The sequence below is a fragment of the Notolepis coatsorum genome, assembly GCF_963971535.1.
Source record: "Notolepis coatsorum genome assembly, chromosome: 6".
Lineage (NCBI taxonomy): Eukaryota > Metazoa > Chordata > Actinopteri > Aulopiformes > Paralepididae > Notolepis > Notolepis coatsorum.
In genome coordinates, this window is record NC_140170.1 from 135068055 (window position 1) to 135085917 (window position 17863).

The 17863-nt window shown below is 41.1% G+C and overlaps 1 protein-coding gene across 2 annotated transcripts in view; it reads right to left on the bottom strand.

Moving 5' to 3' along the window:
- Positions 1–17863, bottom strand: part of LOC311230109 (serine/threonine-protein kinase 38-like) — an 87863-nt gene that overhangs the window by 58366 nt on the left and 11634 nt on the right. The window lies entirely within an intron of this gene.

A 17863-nucleotide genomic window follows, 5' to 3' on the forward strand; every position in this document is an offset into this window, starting at 1 on the left:
AATAAACTGAACGGGTCAAAACACGCAGAGGCACTCTACAAGAAGGGCCAGAGCCGACTCTACTTCCTCAGAAGGCTTAGATCCTTCAATGTCTGTACAAGGATGTTGAGGATGTTTTTTCCGAGTCTGTGCTGGCGGGCGCCTTCTTGTACGCCGTTACCTTCTGGGGCAGCGGACTGAGAACGGAGGACGCAAACAGACTGAATAAGCTGGTCAGGAAGACCAGTAACGTGGTAGGGGTGGAGCTGGACTCTCTAGCGGTGGTGGCGGAGAGGAGGAGCCTTGCTAAGCTCCATGCCATCATGGACAACCCCTCCCACCAACACGGAGTACTTGCAGGTGTGCGTAGGACCTGTGTACGCACGTTTGATCAATCCCAATTTTTCCGTGATTAGGAACGAAAATAGAACACTTTCTACGCATTGATAAATGAGGGCCCTGGACTTTTACTTTACTCTTAAATCGACAGTGTACAATTCCACACTTTACTGTACACTTACTGTATATTTCTATATATACATAACATAGAAAATGTATATCCCGGACCGTATTTTATTCTTAGTCTTATTTTTATTCTTATTCGTGACTTTTGTGTTTGACTACCTAAATGTTTACTGTGAGCGATTTGTAGTGCCAAATTTCCCTCGGGATGAATAAAGTATTTCTATTCTATTCTATTCTATGACATCACTGGTGGCCAAGTTCAGACTAATTTACTCTCAATAACTGTCAAACTAAATTAATGTCAGTTTTGGGATGTGTATGAGATTATGTGCAAAATAAATCATAAAGCTACTGATGATTTCACAATGTACAGTATGAGCCTATTCCCCAAAATTACCAGACCCAGCCGAATTACACCCCACTCTGCCACTTTAATTGACAACATATTTATTAATGACATTGAGAACAAGACAGTGAGTGGGTTACTGATCAGCGATATCACTGACCACTTGCCAGTTTTTGTGGTATACAATGGCAATTACAAGATAAAAAGAGTAAAAGACCAAAGAAGCAAAAACAATACAGACTAATGAGGTCAGAGGAATCGATCAATTCAATTAAAAATTACTTACTGGCACTGAAGTGGGATGTAATTTATCAAAATGGTGATGTAAATGGTGCTTATAACACTTTCAATGTTTAGGTTGTTGTATGATAAAAAGTGTCCAATAAAAGAATGGAGCAGTAAAAGAAAATATATCAATTGTCCATGGATCACAAAGGGATTACAAAATGCCTGCAAAAAGAAAAATACTCTTTATAAGGAATTTATAAGATTGAAAACAAAAGGACAATAAATATAAAACATAAAAATAAGTTAACTCATATTATAAGGTCAAATCAAAAAAGAGTATTATAAGAAAATACTAGATAATAAAAACAATATTACGGGAATATGGAAGTTATTAAACAGTATTATAAGGAACAGTACCACAGCTAATAATTATCCAAAATATTTCATTGATGATGACAAAGATAATTATAATATAGAAGATGTGGCCAACAGCTTTAATGAATTCTTTGTAAGCGTTGGACCCGATCTTGCTAAAAAGATTCCTGATCCTGGGACAGCTGGAGGGATTGTTGGAGAGAAATCCCAGTTCAATATTTTTAAAAGCAGTCGATGAAAAAGAAATGTTGGACATTGTAAATAAATGTAAGAACAAAAGGTCCACTGATTGTGATGACATTGATCTGACATTAGTGAAATAAGATAAGCATCAACTACTCTGATAGCCAATATGGGTTCAGAGCAAACAGATCAACGTCACTGGCAATAATAGAAACAATAGAGGAAATCACAAATGCCATCGACAAAAAACAATATGCAATTGGAGTATTTATTGATCTAAAAAAAAGCATTTGACACAATAAACCATGATATATTAATTACAAATTGGAAAAGTATGGCATCGGGGGAGTAGTACTAGACTGGATCAAAAGTTATCTAAATAAGAGACAACAGTATGTGAAACTGGGTGATTGCTCTTCAATGTGTTTGGACATTGCTTGTGGTGAATGAATGAATGAAAACTTTATTTAACAGATTGCAGAATGGGTACAATACAGTACGGCTCAATACAAACACTTGTTAAGGGGATGCAGACCTGAGAAAGACGTTTGTCTTGTTTCCATTAGGGTCCCCCATTTTCAATTCATATAGACATTTATGACATACACAACATACATGACATTTATGGCATAGGGACGCGTGAATATTTTAGGCAACCAACTTGTGTTCAGCGTTTCTCTGATTGGCCACTACGCCCATGTGACCGCGGCAGCGCGAGAGAGCTGCAATGCGAAAATAGACTGCATTCTATTGCCGTTCTCTGCGACAAACTCTAACCTTAACCAACTCCGAAACAGCGCCTAAACTTAACCCTTCTAACCTTAACCAACTCCGAAACAATGCCTAACCTTAACCCTAACCAACTCCGAAACAATGCCTAAATTTAACCATAACCTTAACCAACTCCGAAAGAATATTGCCATGCTCTAAGACAAACTCTAACCTTAACCAACTCCGAAACAGCGCCTAAACTTAACCAACTCCGAAACAATGCCTAAACTTAACCGGCGAAAGAATGCACGTTAAAAAAAAATTAAAATACAAATAAATGAAGGGAATCGAACTTGTCACCAACGCACCGCAGGATCCATAGCAAGGCGGCGAACCAGTTGAGCTAGTCGTCGATGTTAAAAGAGGGGGAATTACCGCTGCATAATGCTGCCACGGCAGAGCTCCGCTCTACCGCTCCGCTCTGCCGCGGGGGCGTGGCAGGGCGTGGCTAGACGCAAGTTGGTTGCCTTTAAAATTCACGCCATAGGGACATATAGGTATTTAGTACTGATACATTTGTGACATAAACGGTATTCAAATATACAGTACTGTTACCCCTAGATCCTGACAGAGTATATACATATGATGGGGAGGGGACTGTACATTAGGAGGGGGTGGGTGGGAGAGAAATATACATACGGCGGGGAGGGAATATATACATGCGGTGGGGAGGAGACTGTCTATTAGGAGGTGGTGGGGGTTTTGGGCATTTACGGTGGCCAGTTTCGAATTGCAGCCTCCCATAGGTGCTCTTTAAGAGCTGTTTTGAATGTGGGTAGGGATTCACATTCCTTTACAGCTTTGGGTAGGGCGTTCCACATTGATGTGGCATAATTGCGAAACGTGTTTAGTCCCTTGTTTGAGCCGAATCTGGGTTTAACATGATTTGTTGAGCTTCCTCTGGTGTAGTGGTTGTGGTATTCACTGACCTTTGGGAAGTATTTTGACATGTACATAGGTACCTTAGTCATATAGTGTATCTTGTAGACCAGGCCCATTGCAAGTTGCTGTACTCTGTCGTCTACTCTAAGCCATCCTAGGTTGTCAACGTGGGCAGGGGTGAGGTGGGTTCTGGGGGTAAGGTCAAGTAGTAGTCTGACCAGTTAGTTTTGTGATGTTTGTAATTTTGTTTTAAGCGCCTTTGAGGTGCTTTGGTACCATGAGGTGCACGCATAGTCGTAGTACCCTTGAATGAGTGCTCCTGCCAGAGTCTTCAGGGTATTCTTGTTTACTAGAGAGGAGATCCGGTACAAGAATCTAGTTCGTTGGTTGACTTTTTTTTATTACATTGGATGCCATTTTGTCACAGGAAAGATTTGCCTCTAGGATGGAACCCAGGTAGGTAATTTCGTCTTTCCTTGTGACAATATTGTCACCCACTGCAACTGAGAAGCCGTCGGTCTTGCTGAGTTTGTTATTTGAACCGAAGAGAATGGACTCTGTTTTGCCCATGTGTAATGATAGTTTGTTATCAGCGAGCCATATGCAGATTTTGCCTAGTTCCGAGCTGAGGGTTTTTTCAACCTGCAACTTGTTCTTGTTAGTGACCAGCAGGGCTGAGTCGTCCGCAAACAGGAACAAGTTGCAGTCACAGGGTGACGACATGTCATTTGCATAAATTAGGAAGAGTAGCGGTCCTAGTATGCTTCCTTGTGGAACGCCACAGCTCACTGTGAGGGGGAGGGGGGGGGGGGGGTAGAGTACTGTTTACCTCTACCATCTGTTCTCTCCCCTCCAGGTAGGATTGCATCCAGCTCACTGATAAGCTATCAAAACCAATTGCTTTTAGCTTGTCAATCAGATGTCCCCCAGGGGTCAGTGTTGGGGCCAAAATTATTTATACTGTATATCAACGACATGTAAAGTGTCCAAGTTACTGAAACTAGTTTTGTTTGCCGATCACGCAAATATTTTCTGTTCTGGGGATAATTTAATTAAATAAACTGCAGGAGGACATTAGATAGGAAATGTTTAAACTTAAAATATGGTTTGATGTCAACAAATTGTCATTAAATGTATCCAAGACCAAAATAATGCTGTTTGGAAATTGTAGGAAAGATATATGTGTACAGATAAAAATAGATGGGATGGAAATAGTGTCTGAATTTTTTTTAATTGAAAATCACTTATCAAACATATTCAAACCAAATTGACAAGGAGCATTTCAGTAATAAACAAAGCAAAGCAGGTCCTAGATCACAAATCACTTCACATTCTCTACTGTTCACTAGTTGCACCATATTTAACTTACTGCGTTGAAGTCTGGGGAAATAATTATAAATGCCCATTAACCATCCTACAGAAAATAGTTGTGCGCATCATTCACAAGGTTGGATGTCTGGAACATACTCATTCACTCTTCTTACATTCAAAATGATTAAAATGGATTGATATTGTAATGTATCAAACCGCACAAATAATGTACAGAGCAAAAGATAATAAACTCCCAGGAAATATTCAAAGATGGGCAGTGGCTAGTTCTAGCGGAAGCCAAAATAGAATGGAGAAGTAAGTCAACTCCTTCCCTCCACTAGTCTGAGGGTCCACCTTGGGCAAGTGTTGATGATGATGTTCATCGTGCAAGATCGCGGTTACAATTTAAGGGGAACATTTCATTTCAAAAGATACAGTTTTCGAATGACCATGAAGTCTTTGTATTTCAATTTGCGGAGTAAAATTATGGAACGGTCCGATTGTGGAATTAAAGCAATGTCAAAACATAAAACAGTTTAAAATAAAATACAGTCAAATGGTTTTCCAGAGGTACAGTGATAAAGAAGGGGTTTGATAACTGGCAGTATGTATGTATGTGTATGTATGTATATCAAGTTTCAAGTTTCAAGTTTCTTTAATAGTTGTCATACAGAAGTACAGAATACTTTTGTACAAAATGCTTCTTACTGTTGCGCTCCAGAGACTGTGCAAGACAAGATAAGTATGAAATAAAAACATAGTAAAATTAGAAGTAAAAAAAGAGGTCACAGTGTTCAGTTTAGACATATGTACAATGTTCGATGCAGAATAGACGTAGTTACCATACAATATACAATACTGTGCAGTGTACTAATATACAATACTATATAGTGCAAGGCAGAAATGGAGAAATGGGACGAGGTGCAATTTAGGTACAATTCACAGTAGGTGTACGAGTTGTAGTGCAAATCCTTTATCAATAAATATAAAGTGTAAGTGTGTTTGTGTGATCTAAAGTGTGGAGAGTGGGTGCTGGTGTATATATAAATGTATATGTGCATATGTAGGTATATATGTATAAGAAATGGCTAAAAGAACTATACAGGGCCCCATAATTACACATGCGATCCGGATATGGCGTGAAACACAAAAAAAATATTCTAATCCACATAAATGGCATAATCATACTCCCTTATTCAATAACAATGCACTCCTGATTAGAAAACAACCTATAATATTCCCTAGATGGGAAAAGCAAGGCATACATACATTAGGAGATGTTTTCAACAAACAGGGTATTTGTAGCTATGATGAAATAGAAAAAAAGTTTAATCTCACCGGTTCCACATATCTTTTTTACGCACAATTATTGTTATGTTTGAAGACTCACGTGTTCCATTAAGGATACCAATTGCACACCACAGATACCACAATTTTTTCTATGAAAGAGAGACATCGAGAGGTTTTGTATCAGATTTTTATCATCAATTACTAACGGCTTCGTATGAAACCCTCCACCTAGACTCTGTTTGGAGGAGGGATATACCAGACCTAGAAAAAGATTTTGATTGGCAAGAAGCCTGGGCAAATGTTCGACTTGCATCAAGGAACCCAGACCATCAACAAATCAATCTTAACTATATTCATAGGACATACTTGACTCCTATAAGACTGAACAGAATGGGTCTTAAACAAGACTCCAAATGTTGTTTTCAGTTTAGCTGGTCGTCCGCAGTAATACACATTGGCCGTATTACGGGGAGGGAAACTGAAGGGTGGGGATCGAACGTTGTGAACAAGCGACTCCTACAAGTCGGTTGGTGCGCCTGCGCAGTAGAATCAGGAAGTGTCGGGGGCAGCGTGAGCCTCCCACGCGTTACTCCTCGCCACTGAGAGATCGAGCTGCGCAGGTGAAAAGATGCGACTGCTGTTACCTCAAGTACCGGAGGGGACTTGTGCTATGTATGACTTAGTCCACATTGCAGCCGGCTTGTGGGAGGCAAGAAACAGCGTTCGTGACAGGGGAGGGTTGAATTGGATGATACGAAATTGGGATGGGAGAAAATATAGAAAAATGGGAAAAAAAAGTGGATCAAAAAAAAAAACAAGACTCCAAATGCTCCTTATGTACAAATGGGGACGAGGGGACATTTATGCACATATATTGGGACTGCCCACCAGTTAAGATATTCTGGGAAGAAGTGACCCAGCAATTATCAAATCTCTTAATTCTGAATATACCTGTACACCCCTCTATATTACTGCTGAATGATGTTTTTGAATATGCAGTACCTATACAACAAAAGAGATTGGTTTTATCTGGTATTACAGTGGCTAAAAAACTGATAGCATCACGATGGTTTCAACCGGAAAAAATTTGCCGAAAGGTCTGGATTCTTACATATCTCGATGTGATTTATCTAGAAATATCTACAGCAAGAATTTTGGGTCTCAATTAATCCAAATTGACAATGTGGTTAGAAGTGGTGGAGAGAATAAAAGCTAGCATTTAATGGTAGTGTCTGGTTAGGAGCGAAGGATAATGGACGGATTATCCATGGGGGGGTCCAGGGCGGGGGGTGCGAGCAAGAGCATATGTGTGTAGGGGAATAGATAGCAGGTATTAGGGGTATATCTTGTATAAGACATTTATCCAAACGATGAGTTAACTGATGTACACTGTTTTACAATGCTTGTATATCTAATCGTGTGTTGTCATGTTTGTTTATGTGTTTGTTTAAAAAATAATAAAAAAAGAAAATACAAAAAAAGAAAAACTATACAGGGTAACATACAGTTTAGGCAAATATTATAAAAAAATGTATTGTTAACTAAGTAATTTTTTTCAATATAAGTCTAGTAATGTATGAATTAGTAAATATAATATAGTTTGTTCTGATGAGTAAATAGGGGTGGGATTAAATAAGTGTATGCTTCTTCCCACTCCTTTTCAAATTATGTAAATTACCAAAAGAATTATTATAATTTAGTTTTACTTTGGTTTGTTCCTTGTTCTTTTAAATGTTTTATATAAATGTATTATTTGAACGGCTTAAGGCTATATTTGTTTGTTTGTTATGTTGCATATTTGAAATAAACTTCAATCAATCAATCAATCAATCAATTGTTTATTGGTAAAGTGCCCCTTCTGAGGTCTGGGCTATTTTGTGATTGTGACCCCCCCTGTTCTGTGCCCTTTAGGTGGATATTTTTTTTGTTTTGTTACATAATATGAAAGTACAGGTTCATACATTCAAAACAAGCCATCACTTGTACAAATCAGGCAGATACTTTTCAATCTATGTCTTATGAATCGTGCTGATAACACATCGACACATTCATTCTGAGAGAAGCCCTGCCTTTGTTAGTCTAATGACTTGTGACCCATCTATCCCCAGGCCATCAGTGAAACAAGCTAAATACTTTCCATCATAATGGACTGTACTCTTTTGAAAGTTGCACATTTGTAATAAAAAAAAGTTTATTTAGTTCCCGGAGGTATTATGAGGTGTGCGTGCACACACAGAGTTTGCTCCCCTTTGCGTAATTCACTCACAGCACGTCACTCACAGTCGTTGTTTTTAGAGACATGATCATAATGAGGCGTGTGTCATAATGAGTCTCCTGAACAACAGTCTATAAAACCAAGCACGAGTCCATCAGAGCTTCCTACGCTGAGATATGGTCACTTTTCCGCACCTACCCTTACCGGGTAGGGCGTCATGGCTCCCCGGATTCCCAGAGGTATTATGCGGTGCGTGCACGCAAGTTTTCGGCATTTATGAAAAATCCTCTCCACCGAGATGAGGCCGTTTTCACACCCGAGAGTCTGTTCCTCTCCACATACACATATGGGGATTCAGCTCACACCCACCCTTAGCAGCAGGACAGACGGGGCAGTGGACTGGATGGTCAAATATCTGACCCTAAACCAGGTGTTGGGCATCACTTAAGTGATAACCAGAGGTGCGTTCCTCATATCAACTCTGATTGCACGCACGCTAATGACGCTCCCGCGCATGCGCATAAATGTTCCCTCGCTTAAGCACAGACTAAAGACAATGCCTAATTGCCTCTACGAATGGATGTAACACATTTCATTCACAAGTTCTGTGTGAATGTATCTGAGAACGTATTTAACACACCCGACGACCGGCGCTATTGATATGCAAAGTAGCCCAGGTGGGTACTTATAGCGAGTTGGCGAGTGCAGCGCATTCCTGTGCATGTACGTGCACGCGCTTCTGCTTAAATATTTGGGTGCACGGAGTGCAACCCCGTCCCATGAAGAACGCATCCCTGGTGATAACTACATGTCAACAGTGATGATGAAGTTACGGTACGATTTCTTCTTTTAACTTAGCTCAAAAACATGTGCACACAACTCTCAGTCTACTGTGAGGGAGTTCCATTCACCAGTGTATCAGCAGTGCATAGATATTCCATCCTAAGGTTTCACAGCATGGCTCGCTTTACTAACCAATCAAAGAGGCTCAAAGGGATTTACATTCAGTAGAATTTTACGGTCCTCACTTTGTTGAAAATCTTACCAATAAAACATTTAGGTTACTTTACTGGCCATGTTACACAATATAACTGGAATTTGTCTTTTTACATGCAGCCCTCTTTGGACACATAGTAGCTCCACACATAAGCATTTCATCAGAGTGTTCATAGCGCAGGTTGTCTGCAGTGCAGCATCCACTGAAATGGGGTTCCTCTGGAGCGGTTACCCTGCAGCGGTTCCCCTGGAGTGGTTCCCCTGGAGTGGTGCCTCTGGAGTGGTTCCCCTGGAGCGGTTCCCTTGGAGCGGTTCCCCTGGAGTGGTTCCCTTGGAGTGGTTACCCTGGAGCTGTGCCTCTGGAGCGGTTCCCTTGGAAGGAGGCTAGCCAAATTTCAGGTGGATAAGTCCTTGATGATTTTGTTCTATAGGGCCTTCATAGTCTGTTGTTTCCTTTGCTGCCATTTGTTAGTATGGAAACCTGGGCATTAAACAAAAGAATGCCCTTAACGGGATTGTGAGGGGGAATAGCAAAATTGTAGGGGTACAATTCAGCTGTCTGGGTCTAAATCCGGAGTATCAATAATTGCCTTCCGGCCAACGTTTGGAGACCCCTGCAGCTAAAAACAATAGATACAAATTCTCATTTATACCTTGGAGTGGTTCCCTTGCAGCGGTTACCCTGGAGCGGTGCCTCTGGAGCAGTTACCCTGGAGCAGGTTGGGGTTCAGTGTTTTGCTCAAGGGCACATTTGGCAGAGATGGTGAGAACCATAGTTGCCTGGTTAGAACCGATGCCATACTACCACCAGGCCAACCTGCCATCTCCTTTTGCATCCAGTATTTTGCTTGCAGCATAGCCAAAAACAGCTTTTAATAAAAATACACGTTGTGGGATGACTGACATTTACATAAGCACGGCAGCACGGTAAATTACATTACCATGACATCAGATAAAACAGCAAATGCACCACAAGCATTTACAACAGAAAACTTGCGGGTGTATGTCTATTCAAAACCCAAGCACACAATATATTGCATTCCGGCTCTGAGAAAATTTTTACAATATTGTTTGTGACGAGACCACTTCCTCTTCTGGCATGGCTGGCCTGACCTGCTGCGAGTGACTCAGGTCCGTTTGGTTTTTCGCCAGAACTTCCCCCTTTTTTCATTTTGACCCTCCTTCAACGGTTCCTGTGGCTGTTGATGTGACACACATGTCTTCATCTACGTAGGTCCTAACAATCCCCATGTAGACTAAATAGTCCTTTGGGAAACACCAGGCATTGAAGAGGAATGTCTGACCACACATGTGAAGCCTAATGGCGTTATCGTGATTCAGTGCAGTGCTGCTGCCACCTGACAGTGTACTAATTTAAGCTACAACTGGCCACTGTTCAGTCTGGCCTATGAAGGGGTTTTGACACGTTACCCAAACAATGACTCAAAGGAATCTGTTGTGATGTAAGGATGATCATTTGGGCGGTCATTCTGGCAGCAACTTGTACGTTTCTGTTCTCTAATTCCTTTCATATCACTAAGTAGGATGGTATTGGTGTTGGAGAGAATAAAAGTGTTTTTCTTTTTCCAGCAGAAGAAAATACTGCTTCCAGATGCATTTCTTTCCACCCTGTTCCAACCTGAGCATGACATAAGAGCAAAATGGCCGCCCTCGGAGAATATGGTAAATGCATTGCCAGTTATCGAAAATATACTAGTAATCAAGGAAATTATGTTTGTACCAGAAAACAATTGAGGCAAGGTCATTCAGGGGTTTCCCTGGCTTTTAGGAGAGGTTTAGGTGATTATGTTGTTGGTTTGTGAACGGACCATGGGGTGTGTGGTTTTGCTCAAGAATGAAGAGTCAAAAAGTCTTCACACAGCATGTATATTATTGGCAGGGTGATAACACAGTTTATTGGCGGGGTGATAACACAGGTTATTGGCAGGGTGATAACACAGGTTATTGGCAGGGTGATAACTATGGATGTCACGATTCGTCTGCCTAGTAAATTTCGTCGATTTGCAGATTCATGATCGACGCGTCATATTGTTAAGTGTATGTGCCTTTTGCGGTGGAAATGGCAGACGCTCAAAGTCATAAAATGTGCAACGTGTAATCTAACTAATGTGCAGTGAATCACGTTCAAAATAGAATTAACTTCTCTTAGACCACTATTTGTGATTCTGCCTAGAGCCAGGACTTGACAGTCACATAACTTCCGTGTTTCGCTCCAGCTGGAAGGGAGGGGCTGAGCCGTCATACCCACACTTTACCGTTTAGAAGCAGCTTGGCAGCTCTTGAGCCCTGCATTCTACAGCCTGTGATAACTCCTCTTGGGAGTCGCGCTGTTTCTATGTAAACTCTGCGAGCAATGGGTCCAATAAATGAGTCTTTAACATGCTTTATATCCTCGCCATTACTATATGCCCGTTGCGGTTAAAAACCTTTTTAACTAACGTTAGCTGCTAGTGCTAACTAAGCTAAGCTAGCTCACAGGCACAGGAGAAATCAGTTTCATGAAGTTCTAATAGTGAGGAAATGAGGGGGGGGTCTCTCTCTCCCTCTCTCTCTGTACATTCAATGATGATGATCAATGAAGTAGCCAAAATGTACACTATAAAAACGAACTTGTTGATGATAATAAATATTTCACTTCATTAGCAAAAATATTGTAACATCAGTGTTTTCACATTAGGAACGGTTTCCTCCGTTCCATTCCGTTCCCGAGAACGATAGTCCCCACTCCCCCGCTGGCCAGCTTTCACACTACCAATCTCGTTTAGTTCCCGAGCACCCTTGAGGGAGAAACACCCCGATGTTGGTAAAGCTGGCACTGCCACAGACGCCTATAGCTGGCACTTCAACCCTTCTTTGCTCTCGGAGAAAGCATTTTGGGATCAAATGAGAGAATAGAATAGATAGAATAGAAATACTTTATTCATCCAGAGGGAAATTTGGCACTAAAAATCGCTCACAGTAACCAGTAAACATTTAGGTAGACAAAAACAATGAGATCTCGACTCATTGGGCCTCATTCAACAATACTCTTATTATTTTTCTTATATTCTTGCTTACCTGTCTGTTAAGAGAACAATAAGAAAAGCCACCGCCACATTCATCAAGCCGTTCTTAACGTCGAAATCTGTGCGTACCCAGGAGATTTGCATGATGAATCCCACTCATTCTACGCCTAATGTATATACTCTTTTCTTTCTGGACTCTTTTTGTATCACAAATACAGTACTGTAATTGCAAATCTGGTATGTCATAAATGTATAGATGTAGCAGTACTGTCTATCTGTATGTCATGTATGTCATATATGTTACGATGAATTGGAAATGGGGGACCCTGGTGGAAACAAGACGAAAGTCTTTCTCTGGTCTGCATCCCCTTAACAATTGTATGTATTGAGCTGTACTGCACTGTACCCATTCTGCAATCTGTTAATAAAGTTTTCATTCATTCATTCATTCATTCTTAAACTCAAAAGCGTGTTCGCGCTAAATTCATTTGCATACATACACGCCCACCATCTCCTTATAAGGCGAATGAGGCGGGTGTAAAACAGCAGAGTTTTCGCCATCTGATCCCTGTCTGATATATTCAACAGAAAGCGCTTTGCGATCTCAAAATGGGTCGCTCATCGCATGTGTGTGTGTGTGTTAATCTGATGACAAATAAAGACTTATACTTGTACGTACTGTATAGTGCGAAATAAATCGGTCAAAAGTAGGCTTTGTCAATACTGAACGACTGGCTGCGTGCTTGTCAAGAACCAATCGCGGCGCGCAGTATACTGATATATATATGCCGCTGATCCATATGCTCTCTCCTTTCAGAGAGATCATCTCTCTCTGAAATATTCGTGGAGAGATGTCATATCTCTCTGAAATGTCCGTGGCTAAAACTCTGAGTGCACTCAGAAATTTAGGTGTGGAGCAGAGTTTTGATTGATTGATTGAACATTATTTGAATTTTTTGGCCCTTTTTTGAGGGCACTCCATCCACACACGCCCCCCCCCCCCCCCCCCCCCCTCTTCGGGGGACAACTTTATTATTTATTATACGTTTTAACTATTTACAGTACAAAATTAAATAAAAAGTGTAGTAAAATAAGAAAAATATAAAAAAAATATATTTCATTGCCCTCTCGGAGGGGGGAGCTCAGACTAGACATTGACAAACAAATTACAACTAAGGACAATGAAGGACAACAACGAATACACATGACAAGGGAAAGGGGGGGGGGGGCAGAGAGGGGAGTAAGTAAAGTAGCGGGTGAGAGAAGGGTGGGTTATGGAGTGGATGGCTCACAGGTCAATCGCCTATGATTAGGAGCCTAGATTATCCACAAGCAATTTCCAGATGTTATTAAATTGTGAGACTTCGATGTGATCCACGGTTGAGATTGTTTCCTGTGATATGTAATTTGAGAGAAGGCCCAACCATTGCCCAGTATTCACATTTTTTCTTGTCTTCCAGTTTAAGAGGATAGTTTTCTTGGCAACAGCTAGAGAAACGAGTAGGGGTTTGGTGTTCTGGACTAATAAATTGATAGCAGTAGTATCCCCAAGTAGGCAGAGGGAGGGGGAGAGAGGAATGCTGCAGCTCATGACCCGGGATAGTGTATTGATGACGGAATTCCAGAAGTCTTGAACAGGTGGGCAGAGCCAGGTGATTGAAAATGTTATTAACAGATTGCAGAATGGGTACAATACAGTACAGCTCAATACACACAATTGTTAAGGGGATGCAGACCAGAGAAAGACTTTCGTCTTGTTTACATCAGGGTCCCCCATTTTCAATTCATCATAACATATATGACATACAGATAGACAGTACTGCTACATCTTCATCTATACAGAGAAGAGAGGAGAGGAGAGGTTGTAATTGTAAATATGCGTTATATGCGTACGGCCTGGGCAGCCAGCATCTAACTGTTCTAACAGCAATATATAATCCATTTCAGAAGCAGAACGCACGCAATAAGTTATAATAATAATAATTATTGAAAAGTTTATAAAGTCGTATTTGGGGGTACTGTATTTGGGGGCAATTGACCAATGGTTTGCTTTCAACCCATGAACTCCTTCCTCCCTCACCATTTTATATTTTTTTTTTATTTTATCAACTAAAACTGTATTGTATTATATTGTTTGTTTTGTAGTGTCTTTGAGAATTAGGAAAAGTGCTATATAAATCTTATGTATTATTATTATTATTATTATTATGAATGGTAGGCTTTTTTAAATGTTTCTCATCTGGGTACGAATTTCTTATTTCGGTAAGAGTGCTCTTGACCAAATCAAATCAAATCAGAAAAAAGCAACAATAAGAAAACGTTGCTGAATCCCAGGTAAGAACAAAGTAAGAGGAAATGCTAGTTAAGAACTAAATCTGTTCTTATATCGCTTCATGCATGAGGCCCATTGAGTTTATGGAAACTAATGATACCGGTGATGTCTCTGACGCTACATTGTGGGAGTCTGATCATGGCAGAGGAGAGGCTGATTCTTGCGGTGTCAGACAACCCAGTAATATACGACCTAAGGTATATACAACCTATAACGCAACAATAAGCTCTCCTGGTGCTTTGGAAGCACTCTAGGCATTCATATTTTTTATTATACAAAGCGCTCCGCTTTGAAAAAAACAGTTTCTGTGGACACAGCGCCTTAACTCTTTGCCCGCCATACCCGAGAAAAGTCGGGTTATCTCGCCATGCGTTGAACGCCAAAACCCGAGATTTCTTGGTCCTTTGATCTTTTCCTTTGATCCCCGTTCTATACTGTCAGCCGGAGCCATCTAGGTGTCTCCGATTCATATGCCTACGTTGGAATTGCAATGCCGATCGAATCTCACAAGGTGGCAGTACCTACCTTTTAAAAAAAAATAAGAACGGGAGTGGTTCTTGTATTATAGTAATAGATGGATATAGCAAGATAGCATAAGGATATATAGTATAACTGTATATTGTATAGTATAGTATTGTATAGTAGTGTACATAAGACCCAGTGCCTCATCAGTAGCTTAACACTGTATTGCACTATCGCAGGACCTTAGCATGTATTTTGAATTGTGTTCTCCCCTCAGATTATAACCCCCCTCCCTATCAAAGAACAATTCTTGAATGTTTCTTGGAAGTGCATGACTTTTTGCTTTATACATTAATTGTGCCGTTTTAAATTCTGCTTTAAATTTTGCTTTTGTTATTGTTTGTTTGTATTCATTGCATGTTCGAAATAAAGATTTCAAATCAAAAATCAAATATATATAATAATTTTTATTCATTTGAATGTTTGTTTTTTTTATCCACTTTTTCTCCCATTTTCTATTTTTCTCCCATCCCAATTTCGTATCATCCAATTCAACCCTCCCCTGTCTCGAACGCTGTTTCTTGCCTCCCACAAGCCGGCTGCAATGTGGACTAAGTCATACATAGCACGAGTCCCCTCCGATACTCGAGGTAACAGCAGTTGCATCTTTTCACCTGCGCAGCGCGATCTTTCAGCGTCAGGGGTCTGCGCTTTGGAGGGGCGCCGCCCCCATCGCTTCCTGATTCTACTGCGCAGGCGCACCAACCGACCTGTAGGAGTCGCTGTCCACAACGCCCAATCCCCTCCCATCAGTAATAATTTATAATTTAGGACCTGCTCCGAGGTCATCAATTGGCACACATGCGATGCATGCATGCAATTTGTATCTGCGATTAACCCATCCCGTCGTCCTTCCCCCCCAAGGGCAGCCGGGAGCAGACAGGCGTCAACGTGAGCCGCGCCAGGGGACCAATCCAAGTGCTCCTGTCCGTCTTCGTCAAGGACGCCACAGCGTTAGCGATCTTGTTGTTGTGCATGTTTTTCCATTGGGTTTATCTTATCGGGGGGGAAACCCTTGCGAGCACGGGGAGAACATGCAAACTCCACACAGAAAGGCCTGGGAGATACCCCACCTGGGTAACTGGCATCATGGAAACCTGGTCCCCAAGCGGGAATCGAACCCTGGACCTTCTTGCTGTGAGGCGACAGTGTTAACCACTACACCACCGTGCCGCGTTTCAGTTTCCCACCCCCTAATACTGCCAATGTGTATTAGTACGGACGACCAGCTAAACTGAAAGCAATGTGGAGTGCTGGGCTCGAACAGGCAAACCCAGCGTCTCCAGTATTCGTGGTGAGCGCCTTGCCCACTGCACCACGTAGCCGCCCTTTACCATGCATTTTTTTAAACTTTTATGTACATTATACCTGTTATGTCTTATTACTCTTATTACTTGTATTATTGCACAATCGCTGCGGGCATGACCACCCGCATTTCACTGTATGCCTTGTATGCCGTGACAAATAAAACTCTTGACTTGACTTGACTTTTGAACTGGGAACTGAGGATATCACTTGTCTTGTGATCCACTCCGGCTGTTTCCGCCTAGGAGTGGATCACAACATAGCAATCGGTGGAAGATTTGGTGCCTCAGCTATTATTTCCCGTATGGTAGCCATGCCCAATATACACGAGTAATTGCGATCGTCATGGGATCGACTGGGAAAATTTATTCATTTTGGAGTACTTTCTGACTGAGGTAAGATCTATCTTAGGTAACCTGCTGGTATATTTTTTTTCATCAAGGGGGGATGGGGGGGGGGTGTTTTACAAAGCTGCGATCGTTACCAAAAGCATGTTTTAGGTTCTGTAAAATACGACGCTGTGATCAATACAAAAGCATGTTTTAGGTTCGGTAAAATAGACCTAAAATAGACCTTACCTTTGGTCAGAAGGTATTCCAAAATGAATAATCCCAGTAGTTCCATCGCGATCGCCATTGCCGGTGTGCATTGGGCCTGGCTAGAATACGGAAAACAATAGGTTTCAGGCGAGAAAATCGGTGACAGATGGTTGTGACCCAGTTCAAAAGGTAGGTGATACTGCCACCTGTCGGGATTCGATCGCCATTGCAATTATAACGTAGGCAGCGGTGCCAGGGAGACAGGCAGGTCCACGGTAGTGTTTAGAATGGGAGAATTGAGGATCTAAAAACGAGATATCTCGTGTTTGGCGCTCAACGGTTGGATTTGAAACACGAGAAAATCTCGTGTTTGGCGCAGAATGAGTTAATAGACTAATTGATCAAATAATCAACTGATTAATCGATAACAAAATAGTAGTTAGTGACAGCCCTAGTGATGATAACACAGGTTATTGGCGGGGTGATAACACAGGTTATTGGCGGGGTGATAACACAGGTTATATGTGTGTGTGACAGCCAGGTTTAATTTCTGTCAAAGGATGTCGAGCCAGAGAAAAGAATGGGTTAAATTTAACCTGGGTCTGTCAATCTTCACGGCCTGAGAGAAAACTGGGAGAAAGACTTGAGCTGACCCAGTCAGCCGTTCAGTGGAAGGTAAAGCCAGAAAATAAATATATATACATTATATATATATATATAGTTAATCAAAAAGAATTCCATGCAGTAGTATTAAAAAGTAAAAGAAAATCAACCATTTTTGAATAAGTCAAGTCAAGTGAAGTCAAATGCATTTGTATAGCCCAAAATCACAAGAAATTGCCTCGATGGGCTTCACAGATCAACAAGTAACATCACAATAGATCCACAATAAAAAACACCATGAAATCCACAATCCCAATTAAACCAATTAGACCACAAACCAATGCACTAAGTCTATATTGCTCTGTAAAACGAATGGGTTGCATGAGTACATGGTAGTGGATGATACTTAACAGTGAAGTACTCTGTATCAGCGTTGAAAAGAGTGGTGTAAAGATGATCATACCAGGTAAAAGGTGGATAAAGAACACCTGTGGA